The following is a 12810-nucleotide window of genomic DNA, read 5'->3' as shown; positions in this document are numbered from 1 at the left end:
TGGTGCTGCACCACAACCCAGAGTCCTGGCACTGTTAGAAGCACAAGGGGAAAATCCATCCATGGGCACCTTAGGGTAGTTCCCCCTAGGATGTTTGGTGGGGGTGGTTGGAGGTGTTGGATCGGGCTTCTCTGAACTACTGCAGAAGGAAGGATCAATTAAAGAACAATCAATCTGGTCATTGGCAAACAAACACCTTTATGGCACCTTTTACTAAGGGCATCCTACACACACACACACACACACACATATATATATATATATATACACACAAGCTCATGTTGATGGGTGGGTTGGATAGGTTTTCTCTTAGCCAGTAAGAAAAGAAAAGGAAAAAAAAATCTTGAATTGTTGTCACTCTTGGACTTGAGGGAGTTATTTATCAGTTTGTTTTTCAGTTCCTAGAAAGTGTTTGATGATAGTGGAAATTGTAAAGCTAAGACCTACAGCTACTATCAATGCCATTCCCCCAAAGAATGATGCTATAAAAGATTCTCGAGTCAGAATGGTTACTGCTTTCTTTTCTTTATTTCTAGAATTGTAATTTATTATTCACTATACACAAACCCTTTAGTTTAGATTTTCCATGCTTTCCTACATGTTTACTGTTTAAATTCATTTTGAGACTTTGTAAAGCAATTTTTTTCTTATTATGACTTTGTTTTGTACATTCTCAACACAAGATTTTAGATCTTTTGTGGCTTTCTTTTTTTTTTAACTTCTATTGCTGCGCTCTGACAGTAAACTTTACCTCTAAAAATACTTTGGTCGGGTTGAGTTTCTTTCGTTCAGTGCTTCTTTCCTCTGAAAATACCTAGAAATCATCTCTTAATGGACGAGTTGAATCACACATTGAGAGCACTTTGAATCACTGGAGGGATTTGGTCTACTTTATGATCTGCTGGAGGGATCTGCTTTATGCTGTGGATGGATCATCAGCCCTGCAGCAAAGAGTTCATACTGTGATATGAAAAATGAGTCCAGGGTGGTACAGACCCCCCCAGTCCAGGGCTCTGGGTAGGATGGGTAGATGGGCACACCAGGAAAGGTCTGGACACTCGTGTGTATCCCTGTCCCCCATGGAGAAGGCAGCTGAGGTGTTGGATCCCCACCAGCCTTACGAGGAGGATCAGCCCTTCCTCACTGCTGTGCCTCAGCTCACCCCACACTGAGCTCAGGGGTGGGAGGGTGGCGAGGAGCTCACTCCAGGTGTGGGGGAATGTGAGGAGCCCATGGAGGGACTGGATTGTTTCTCACAGAATCACAGCATACCCTCAGTTGGAGGGGATCCTCAAGGACCATCAAGTCCAGCTCCGGACCCAGCACAAGAAATCTCCAAAAACCCCATCATGTGGCTGAGAGCATTGTCCAAACACTTTTTGAGCTCAGGCTGGTGCTGTGATCACTTCCCTGGGCACCTGTTCCAGTGCCCAACTGGAAACAGGGAAAGAATCTTTTCCTGACATCCAACATAAACCTCCCCTGACACAATTTCAGGCCATTTCCTCCGTTCCTGGTCACATGGAGAAAGGTCAGTGTCTGCCCCTCCTCCTCACAAGGAAGTTGTAACTGCAGTGAGGTCTCCCTTCAGTCTCCTCTGCTCCAGGCTGAACTGACCAAGTGTCTGTGACAGTGTTCACAGGGGTCTCAGGATGAGGGAAGAGATGAGAATGTTGACTCCATGTTTCAGAAGGCTTGATTTATTATTTTAAGATATATATTATATTAAAACAATACTAAAAGAATAGAAGAAAGGATTTCATCAGAAGGCTAGCTAAGAATAGAAAAGGAATGATAACAAAGGCTTGTGACTGACCGAGACAGTGGGGACAGCTGGACTGTGATTGGCCATTAATTAGAAACAACAACATGAGACCAATCACAGATCCACCTGTTGCATTCCACAGCAGCAGATAATTTTTTCTCCTGAGAGGCCTTTGTTCCTGAGGCCTCTCAGGAGAAAAAATCCTAAGGAAAGGATTTTTCATAAAACATGTCTGTGACAAGTGTCCTCAGCTGCTCCTCACACAGCTTCTCCTCAAGGTCCTTCACCTTCTTTGTTGTCCTCCCTTGGACATTCTCTAATAGTTTCATGTCCTTCTTGTATTGTGGTGACCAAAACTGCCCACAGGACTCCAAATGAGGCTGTGGATCTGTGTCCTAGAGCCTGGCTCAGACTTAGGCTGCCAGCCTCTAGGTCTGACTGGAGGTCTCCTGATTGATCTACAGGCAGACACCTCATTGCTCAGTCCATCAGTTTATCTGAGAATCAGACAGTAATCTCATTTAAAAAAAAATAAGTTGTTACAGTTAATGTTTGCCTATTTTCCTCTGAGGAAAAAGAGCCCACAGTAATGAATTAGAAGCAGAACACTGGAGAGGAAGGGTCAGTTCAGAGTCTACCACTACACATCTCTAAGCCCATAGTTAGGTTTTAAATAGCAGCTGTCATCTTGCATTATGAACACCTAATTTGAGGTGTTCCAGACCATGTTGGAGTTCTGCTTCCTCCCCAGAAAAGAGGTACATCACCAGAATGCACTGATTTACGCCTAGAACCCCATGAATTTGAAAGACATGCCAAAAGAAGAACAGGGACATCATTTTCAGTTCCACACTGAAGGCTGAACTGGAACAGCAGATCATAATAAACTGAGCAGATCTATTTTCAGGCAATCAGAAAACAATAACTACTTACACCTTCCCGATTCTTTTAATAGGACAGTTGCAAAAATAAGGGAGACTTTGTTATCTGGAGATCATCTTCAAAATTTTTCCAACACTCTTTTCTTCTCCCTGTTTGTTTCCATCTCAGTTTCTATCACTCATTTGTTTCATTTCTCTTGAAGGACAGCTGTGGAGAAATTTTAGTAAGCTGCAAACAGGTTATTTGAGCAATGAAAATTACTCCACATAAACTCAAATAAACCCAAATATCCTGCACTGCCACTGCTTAAAAATGCCAATCCTATTGTCTGTGTTTCTGGTTTTACAGGGTTTCTAAATATCTCAAAGAGCCATTTATGAGGCTAAAATCATTTAAGACATGTTTCTTTCATGGTATTTCCATCAGCTAGGAACTGAAATATGACGAGGAGACAGATGCTGCATTATTTCAGCACCATAGATGGCTCCTTGAGACACTGAAAGAGCTCGAGAGAAAAAACAAATGCAAAGATTTAAAACTCAAACACAAGTTGAAGGATCAGTTCACATTCCCTGCACTTCAGACTTTGGAATAATAAACCAGCAGAGCACATACAAACTTTCATATCCCAAATGAGTTGTCACAGATTTTCTGTGATTTTGGGGTATAAGACATGACATTGTTCACTGTTCTTTGCCCTGGTGGGTCGCTGCATTCTCACACAGCAGATATTTTCAAAAGTAAGCAGGATGGGAGAGTTATCTGGACCAGGAGGCAGAGGACAGCTGGTATTGTCAGAACTGTACCTCCTTGAGGGCTCAAAGGACAAGTTCAGCTCCAGGTTTGGTTCTTTTGCAGCAGTGGACAGGAAACAGGGTTCATTTGAAGTGCCCACCATAAGCACTGCCCTTCCCAGCTCTGTCAGTCACTGAGGGCCTCCCTGAGGGCATTCAGCCTTCAGTCTGAAAGATTCGTGCTCACCACGGAATCACAGAATCATTGAGGTTGGGAAAGCTCTCTAAGACTATGGAATCCAACCATTAACCCAGCACTACCAATGTCCCACTAAATTCTGTCCCCAGGTGCCACATCTACACATCCTTTAAATCCCTCCAGGCATGGTGACTCCACCACTGCCCTGGACAGCCTGTTCTGATGCCTGGCAAACCTTTCTGTGAGGAAATATCTTCCAACACCCAATACAAACCTCCCCTGGCACAACTTGAGGCCATTTCCTTTGGTGCTATCAGTTTCTACTTGGGAGAAGAGACAACCTCCTGTCAGGGAGCTGCAGAGAGTGAGAAGGTGCCCCTTGAGCCTCCTTTTCTCCAGGCTGAGCCTCCCCAGCTCCCTCAGCTGCTCCTCACAAGGCCTGTGCTCCTGACCCTTCCCCAGCCTCTCCCCTTATCAATAATACAGGCATTTTCAGGCTGACCTCCACTGCTATTTAAAGGTTTTCATTCACACAAGGAAAAAAAGGCAACAGCTGATAAGCCATAATCCAGCTGTAACTTTCAGCACTGCAGTAATCAGCAATGTGCTGGAAGAGCCTTCCAGGAACACCCTGTAATTGCTTTCCACAGAAGCCTTAGGATAATTTCCTTGCCCACAGTGCCATTCAATTGCTTCCAATCACCTCCCTATCTTCCAGAACATTGACAAGTACAACTCTGAAGAGCAGGAGTGTTTGCCATGTGCCAGACAAGGATCATTGAAGATAAATCCCCCTGTGAAAGAGACCAGTATCCCCTAAAAAGGTTACCCCACTTTGGAAAGACACTCCAGGAGTTCAGACATTCATTCCCCGTTCAGAGGAGAGATTCTGCTTGTCTGCTAAACAGCTCTGCTTCCTTCTTTGCTCATGATTAAAGCAAATCACTTTTTTTCTTATATAACACAGACATGTTAAGTTACTCTTCTCTGCCAGGGCACAGCCCCTTGTGCTGGGTGAGAGCTCATCACCAGCAGAGGAAGTTCTGCAGTCACATTGGTAAAATTCACCTTGCAAGTAGATCGGTTTTGTACAACTACAAGGGCCTGGTTCAGGGTAGATGTTTTAGATTCTTTCTAATCTTTGGATTCCCTCAACTGGACCTCCACTGAGAATAGTGGGAGTTTAGACACCCATTACTTCTGTATTCACTTACACACCCATGGTCTTGCTCTCTGCAAAGGACTGGAAGAGCAGAGGGGTGCTGGGATCATTTCAGAATGAAGGAAAGACAGGGATTTTGTTTCCATGCTTCCCTCTAGAAGGAAGAAAGAAGCCTCAAGATGTTAAACTCATCTTCTTGAAAGTGTTGTCACAGGAAAACAAAGATGACTCGGTCTTAATGGTATGTTCGGACAAATGGAAGTTTAAAGTTAAAAAGTTAAGAAGTTAAAAAGTTCTCCAGGGTCTGTTGCAAGTAAAAGACAAGGTTTTGTTCCCTGTCTTATTTTTGCTCATGTCCACTCATCTCTTGAGATACAGAAACATCTTTCCTGTTTCATAGAAACACAGAGCCAGAGAATGTTTTAGATTGGAAGGGACCTTAAAGATCATCTAATTTCAAAGCCCTGCCATGAGCAGGGACACTTTCCAGTGGATCAGGTTGCTCAGGGTCCATCCAATCTGGCCTTGAACATTTCCAGGGAAGGGGCACCCACAGCTTCTCTGGATGACAACTTGTTTACTCTGGTCACAGCTCAAATCTGGCCATCAGCCCTTCCACATGAGGGCAGAAAGTGAATTTGTCTTTTCTTTGAGCTGAAAATGCTGCAAATCAGGGTAGGAACATGGGAAAAAAAAAACAGAGGGATCAGAGAGCCCCAGCAAAACTGTGGCAAATTAACTCCCTACAAAGAGGCAGAGTGTCCTGATGTGAGGGAGTGCCAGTGTGAGGCACTCACAGTCTCTGATAGAATCCCTTCACTCACGATTTTTCTCCTGGGAAGTTGAGAAGCCTCAGAGAGAAGGAAAACAATTCTTATCTCATTTCCTTCTCGCGTGTTGTGCTCAAACAACAATCGAGAAGTTTGAGCACAACACGCGATTGTTTACCCACAGGTGATTGTTCCATTGGATTCTGCTGTGAGTTGTTTTCACTCTTTGGCCAATTGGGGCCAAACTGTGTCAGGACTCTGGCAAGAGTCAGGAGTTTTCATTATTATCATTTTAGCATTGAGTAAGTATCTTTTCTGTATTCTTTAATATAATATAGTATTATAAACTAATAAATTAGCCTTCTGAGAACATGGAGTCAGATTCATCATTCCTGCCTTTGTCGAGGCATTCCCTGCAAATACAATATCAGTACTTAGAGCATTGATCTGTCAGAGTTAGGCTGGGCCCAGCTGTGCCCGTTCTGGGGCTTTGGAATTACAGATTAACCCACCAGCTGAGCCTCTGCTTTGCACCACAGTGAGGGGTGCACAGAGACATCCTCACTGCCACCTGCCTGCTCTGGCTCACTTGGCCGTGCAGAATACCTGGAGTTATTTCTACAGCTGGGCTGGTAGCCAAGATTCTTTCCTCCCCTCTCTCTCTCTCTCCACTACTGTGGCTGGTGCTGGCAATGAGTTCCAGAGAGATTCTCTGGGCTTTTCACATAAAGAAGTGTTTGGGGAATCAGGCTGTGGCACACAACACAATCCAGAGAGTAAACGCAGTGGAGCCAGCCACCAGATCCATGGAGCTATGGAAGCTGTACACTGAAATGAGCTGCCTTTCCAGGGCTTGGACTATGTCTGTGTGAGCAGCCATGAGATACCAGTGATTCCAGGAATTGGACAGAGTTTTTGAGTCAGAGCAACATTTCTCACCTCGCTCCAGGTTTTTAAATAATTCAACTGAATGAATCATTTACTCTCAATCAAATGAACATATTTTTTCTCATCAGTGATGCAAGGGTGTTCTGTCTTTCTGTTCTGACTGAAAATCAACACTTACCCATCCAAGATAACAGGCAATTTGAGTCAGACAGGAATCTCAACTCTCCCAATAGATCTGCAAGAGAACAACAAGAAAACACAATGCAAGGAGGAGATTCATTAAATTACCTTGCAGATGCACTTCCAGCTGGTCATGAGTCAGTTATTTAACCTCAGTCTCTCCTTCCTCAGCCCATGCTGAAAGAAATGTGTGCCTTCTGCCTGAAGCCTGTGTACCCCATGGAGCGTGTGGGCACGGACCAGCTCTGTGTGCACCGCTCGTGTTTCTGCTGCCGCGTCTGCGGGAGGAACCTGAGGTGAGTGGTCAGAGCATTTATTTCTAAGGGATGCCCAAGTACCTCCCATCAAATTTGTCCAAGGGTGATTCTGACAGAGCAGGACTCAGGAAACAAGGAAAAGGGCCAGGCAGTTTCTCTGATTCCATCTGCCCCTGCATCACTGGAGGCTGAAGTCTGCCCACCTCTGGATCAGGAATCTGCATGGATGGTGGTGCAAGGGTGAGTTGGAACTACAATAAATACTCACAATTTGGGAATACTGACAGGAGATGTAGTTGGAGGAGTCATTTGGGTGCCTCCTATGTTCACAGAATCATTAAGGCTGGAAAAGGCCTCTAAGATCATTGAGTCCGACCATTTACCCAGCACTGTCCAGCACCAAATCACATTCCCAAGCTTCACATCAAGCCAGGTAGGTTGGAAGGCACCTCTGGAAGCCTGCACCCAGCCTTCTCAGGCCCAAGGAGGGCAGGAGCTCAGGAACATGCCCAGGAAAGGTGTGAATGGGTTCAAGGCTGGAGGTTACACAGTCTCGGTTGGGGCCGCCTTTGAACATCTGAACACCAGTGAAAATGGCTTTTCTTGCATCTCATCACAATTTCCTGTGTCAGAACTTGTTCCCATTGTCTCTCATCCTGTCACTGCCCCTCTCCAAGAGCACTCCACCCCTGTCTTCTCCATAACAGCCCATAAAACAGACACACACAGCCATGAGTTTCTTTCTCTCCCTCCTAACCTTCTCCTGGCTAACCCAGCTCTCAGCCTCTCCCCAGGTCACACAGGTCCCTCACCACTTCAGTGGCTTTTTGCTGGATTCCTTCCAGTACAGCAGTCTTTTTTGCTGTGAAGAGCCCAAAACTGGATGAAGTACTCCACATGGAATCCTACAAAAGTGAAATATAGAGGAACATTCACTTTTCTTTGCCATGCAGCTCAGGACGATTGGCTTCCCTATCCCCAGGGCACAAAGCTGACTTGTTTTAGCTTGTCAGTGGCTGACACAGCCACCCCTGTGAGGCTGCTTGAAATCCTGCTGTCCCCAGCTCTGCAGACACTTCCTCCCACCCTGCAGTTGTTGTACCATCGGAGCCCTGGGCACTTTTACCCATAAGGTTCACTCTGTGCATACAGGGGCAGAGATGAAGTGCTGGTGTGTACCCTGGCCTATAAATGAGAAGGGGATTGCACACAACCTGGGCTACAGCCCTCAGAGGTATTGCAAGGAAATGTTTAATTTTTCACGTTGTTTTGGTGTTTGAAAGAAAAATCAAACATATCCTGAGAAAGCCAACACCACTTTTGAAAGGTTTCATTCTTCAACCTCCTCCCTCTCTTCCCCAGTGAGAAATGGCTTTGCTGAAAGCCTGTCCATCAGTGCCACAGCTCCCCTCCCTCACAGCCACTGACAGCTGTGCCAATTTGTGTTTTCCAGCTTGCAAAACTATGCTGCCCTCCACGGGGTGTTCTACTGCCAAGTCCACTACAAGCTGATGGCTGGGGCTGGAAGCAGAGGAGAGATGGAAAGGCTGGAGCACCATCAGGTTCAGCATGGACCACAGCCCCAGGACTGGTATAACAGGGCCAAAAGGACTGAAACAAGAGAGAAATCCACATCCTTCAGTGCACAGTGTGACCTGCAGCTGGCTGAGCACAGGAACAGCAGGGTTGTCCTCACAGGGAACAAGCTCAGAGCAGTCTGGCCACCTTCAGAACCAGCCTTGGCTGTAGGTGGGAAAGCTGGAAATGGAGTGTGCTCCTGGAAAAAGCCTGCACTGAGCCTGCAACCCTACCAGGCTGCAGGCAGGATGGTGCTCAGGGGTCAGCAGGGAGCACTGGAGAAGGGAAGATTCTTACCTGGAATCACCTACACCAAGGAAAGAGAGCAGGGCTGTTCCTGGCCCAAGAACAGAGAGCTGAGAAGCCCTGGAGAGGCTGGGGATGGGGATGGGGATGTGCCTGAAGGGAAGCAGGGTGGGAAGGTGTCCCAGAGAGTGGCTGCAATCCAGCAGGGCCAAGCCCAGCTGAAGACAGGACCTGCCTGTGCCTCCCTCCTTCCCATCCTGGAGCCTGTGAAAGCCCTGCCTGGTGCCTCACTGGCTCCCCACCCCACACAGCAAAGCACCAAACCTATCCCCAGGATGTACCTGGGGGGCACAGGGGGCTGCACTCTCACTGCCACAGAGGTGCCAGTGACACCAAACAAGGTCTGTGCGTCACTGAGCACACCCAGTGAAGGAGGCACAATCACAGGTGACAAACCTGAGCTGACCACAGCCACCCCAGATAGTGCAGGGGCCAAGCATCACCCTGGAGAGGGAACGAACAGCACACAGGCCACTCATGTGCCAGGAGAGCCCAAAACCAGAAACACCACAAATACAGAGCTAAAATATACAGCTGAGGATGCTGATCACCCTGAAGATGAAGCTGAAGAAGCCCATTCCCCCTCCGGAGTTCTGAGGACCTCTTTTGTATCTCCTGGTTCCCTGGAGCCAGGAGGGCCAGGTGTGTCACCTGAGATGTCTGAAATGCTGAATGAGAAATCAAAGACAAACACCAGAGAATTCCCTGGCAAACAGATGCCATTAACTCTGGGGGAAGCTCTGCAGCCATCCAGCAGTAGTGATTTGCCTGGAATTGAGAGCAAAGGGGCAGAATTTGAGAAGACAAAAGAAGAGAAACCAGTAACTATATCAGCTTCTCTGGAAGAGCCCAGTCCTGAGCATACATCTCAGGAAAATGAAGCTGAAAAGAGCAGAGTCTCCTCAGCTGGTAGTCCAGACAGGACAGATGATCATAATGCATCCTCTTTACAAGAAACAGAACCCAAGGACACGTGTGGCCCACTGAAAAGTGACACCCATGAAGGTATTTGGAGATATGATACCAAATCATCTGGCAAGGATTTTCTAATATCAACAGACACACCTCTGAAAGGAATTTGTGCCCCTTGCCCCTCACATGATGAACTCAACAAGTCCAAGTCAAAGGAATCCAGGGAAGTTCTTAGTGAAAAGACCTTGCACATTTCAGAGCAACCAGGCAAGACACCAGAATATTCCAAACTAAATACATCCTTGGACAAATGTAAATCCCATCCAGTAGGTGAAGAAAAAGTGGATCTGAAACCTCCAGGGGAAAGCATTGTGCCTGTGTCACAGGCTGGGGCCCAGAGCAAGGAGGCCAGAAGCAGCCAAGCCTGTAGAGAGACACCAGGTAAAGGTTTCAGGCTTGGGAAAAACCCCTTTGTTACCCTTTTTGGCTCTGAAGACAAAAGCAGAACTCCCAGGAAAGAAGCAACAACCCCAAGGAAACCCACAAAACCCCAATCAGCCCTTGCCACTTTGTTTGGTCACTCCTTAGAGAAGAAGCAGAGTCCATCAGAAAAACCTGCAGGATCCTCAGAACAAGCAAATATTGATGGCAGCACAGAAAAGGCCCAGGGCCTCCTCAGCTCCTCCAGCCAAGCAAAGCAAAATGCCTCCAAGGATGATCAGCTGCCACAGCCTGGAAAGGTGGAGGTGTTCCCTAAACACACCCAGGAGGGCTCTGGAGGATCCTCAGGCTCTGCTGATGTCCTGTTGTCAGCTCCCATGTCATATGATGATAAATGTGAGAGAACTGAAGCTGACATTCATGACCAAGAGTCTTTAAATAGTCAGGTTTGGCAGCAACACGACAGCTCTTGGCCCCCTCTCATGCCAGCACAGAAGAGTCAGAAAGAATCTGCAGGAAGCTCAAATCATGGACCAAACCCTCTACAGCTTCCTCCAGAGATTGTGCCTGCAGCTGACAACAGCAAAAATCTCACTGGGGAAGGGAATCACCATGGTGCTCATCTGCCAGGAACACAGAACCTGTTGAGCTTGGATGCCCAGGACACAGGGGCACAGGATGGGATATTTTTTTCACCAGGCAATTCTGAAGAGTTACCCAAGGATGCTGAGCTTCAGTTTGGCAAAATGGATATTCTGGGGAGCAGTAACTTATTCTTTCCTGGACAACAAGATTTCCCCAGTATAGCAAATGAAACTCCAAATTCAGATATGCAAAACTTGGAGGCAGAAACTCCACCTTTCTTTGATCCAAATCCTTTTGATTTATTCCAGGAAATCTCATCAGACACAAACACCTCACTAGAGCCCTGGGACACCTCCAGCCTCTCGCTTCTTGATGGGCAGGATGAGATTAATATGAGAGACCTGGAAGGGATTCAGGGCTGTGAACTCCTGCTGCAGGTGGATCCACAACGCCAGGCTCCAAAGGCAGCAGAAGAAATGTTTGGGATGGGTCCCAGTGCTGAAGGCTCCACAAAAAAGCATCTCCCTCCACAGGATGACAATTGTCCCTCAACATACATGTTCAGCAGCTGTGCTTCTGAAATCTCCAGTCAGGGTGTCCTTGATAATTTTCATGTTGATTCCACCAAAACAGACCAGGATGCTTCTGAAAAAATGAACAGGAGCAGAAAAACATTGGGAGACAAAGAAGATTATGACAGTCTGTCTTCTGAAGACTTGGAGATGTTAAATTATGAACTTTCAGAGAAGGAGTTCTTTATATAGGTGAAAAAAAATTTATAAAAAACCACACAACCCTCCCTGCAGCACAAGTTTTCTGATACAGAACCAAAAGTGATTCTTGAAATCAGCTGTACAATGATAAGCAAAGAAAAGTGAAATGAGCTTGCCAAGGTCGGAAGGGCAGAGGAGGGAAATGAACCCTGGTGTCCCGAAATCTTGGGGTGTGGGGACATTGCTAAATCTGCTCTCCCTGTGCCCCTGCACTCTGCTCCTCCCCGAGTGCCCTTTGCATAAATATTACATAAAATAAATGTTATAGGAGTTAAAAATTATACTCATGATAAACAAGCTCAGGAGAAAGCCCAGAGGGCCACAGCATGAACACGTGCACACGGAAAAGGGCCATAAAGCATATCAGTTCACATATTTATTCAGCTGTCTGTAAAAAAAAGATAAAGGTATTAAAATGATTAATTTTTAAAACAGACAAAATGAAATGAAATTAAATAAAATGAAATCAAATCAAATAAAATTAAATCAAATGAAATTAAATAAAATGTAATAAATAAAATAAAATAAAACAAAAAGAATAATAAAATTATAAAATGGCCCAATAATCTCCCTGCCTCACCAGTGCCAAAAGGAGGAATGGGAGGGGACACCATGAGCCGCACACAGCAGGGTGAGCCAGAAGACTTGAGATTGATGCAGAGAAGGCAGGACAAGGACAAATGTCTCTGCCAGAGCAGATCTCCGTGGGAAAGCCATCCCACCAAAAGGCCAGAGATGCATTCAGGGTTAAAAGAATCTCTGGAAGTTGTGTAGTTCAGCCTCCTGCTCAGGAAATGTCTCTGAATAACACCAAGTCCGCTCACCCAAGGATGTGCATGCAGAGCTGAGTGATGTTTGGCTGTGTGGTGTGTGCAGATGATAAATGCACTGCACTGGTGTGATTTTACACAACTCTAAGTAACATTTACTCCTCTCTTCTTTTATTCTGAACAGCACTAACCATTGGAATCTCACTCTCCCACTCCAGCTTATGGGTGATGCTTTCAAATAAAATATTCTTCTCCTTTACTGATTCTTATAAGCACAACAGAGCTATTCCCACTCCTGAAACACCAATCCAGGTTGTGTGACCCAGGAGTAGTTTAGATCTAGTTTTATGACTAACCAGGGTTTCTACAAATGAAAACAGAGAGCTTGGGACACAGCTGTCAAGAGCAAGTCTATTGGACTACCAGACACATTTCCTGCTCCAGAGGGGAAGTGCTCTTCTGCTCCTCTTCCATATTCTCTCACATACCTCTGTCACCAGGATGCGCTCTGTAGTCATTAAACCATTAACGGGCACAGTAAATTTACTGTTTGCATCCCCACCCCCAGAAAAATTAACACTCATTTGTAGAATGCCACCCTTATGCCT

This window comes from Zonotrichia leucophrys, chromosome 2 (assembly GCF_028769735.1).
Source record: "Zonotrichia leucophrys gambelii isolate GWCS_2022_RI chromosome 2, RI_Zleu_2.0, whole genome shotgun sequence".
NCBI classification, from domain to species: Eukaryota; Metazoa; Chordata; class Aves; order Passeriformes; family Passerellidae; genus Zonotrichia; species Zonotrichia leucophrys.
Note: the sequence above shows the minus strand (reverse complement) of the source record.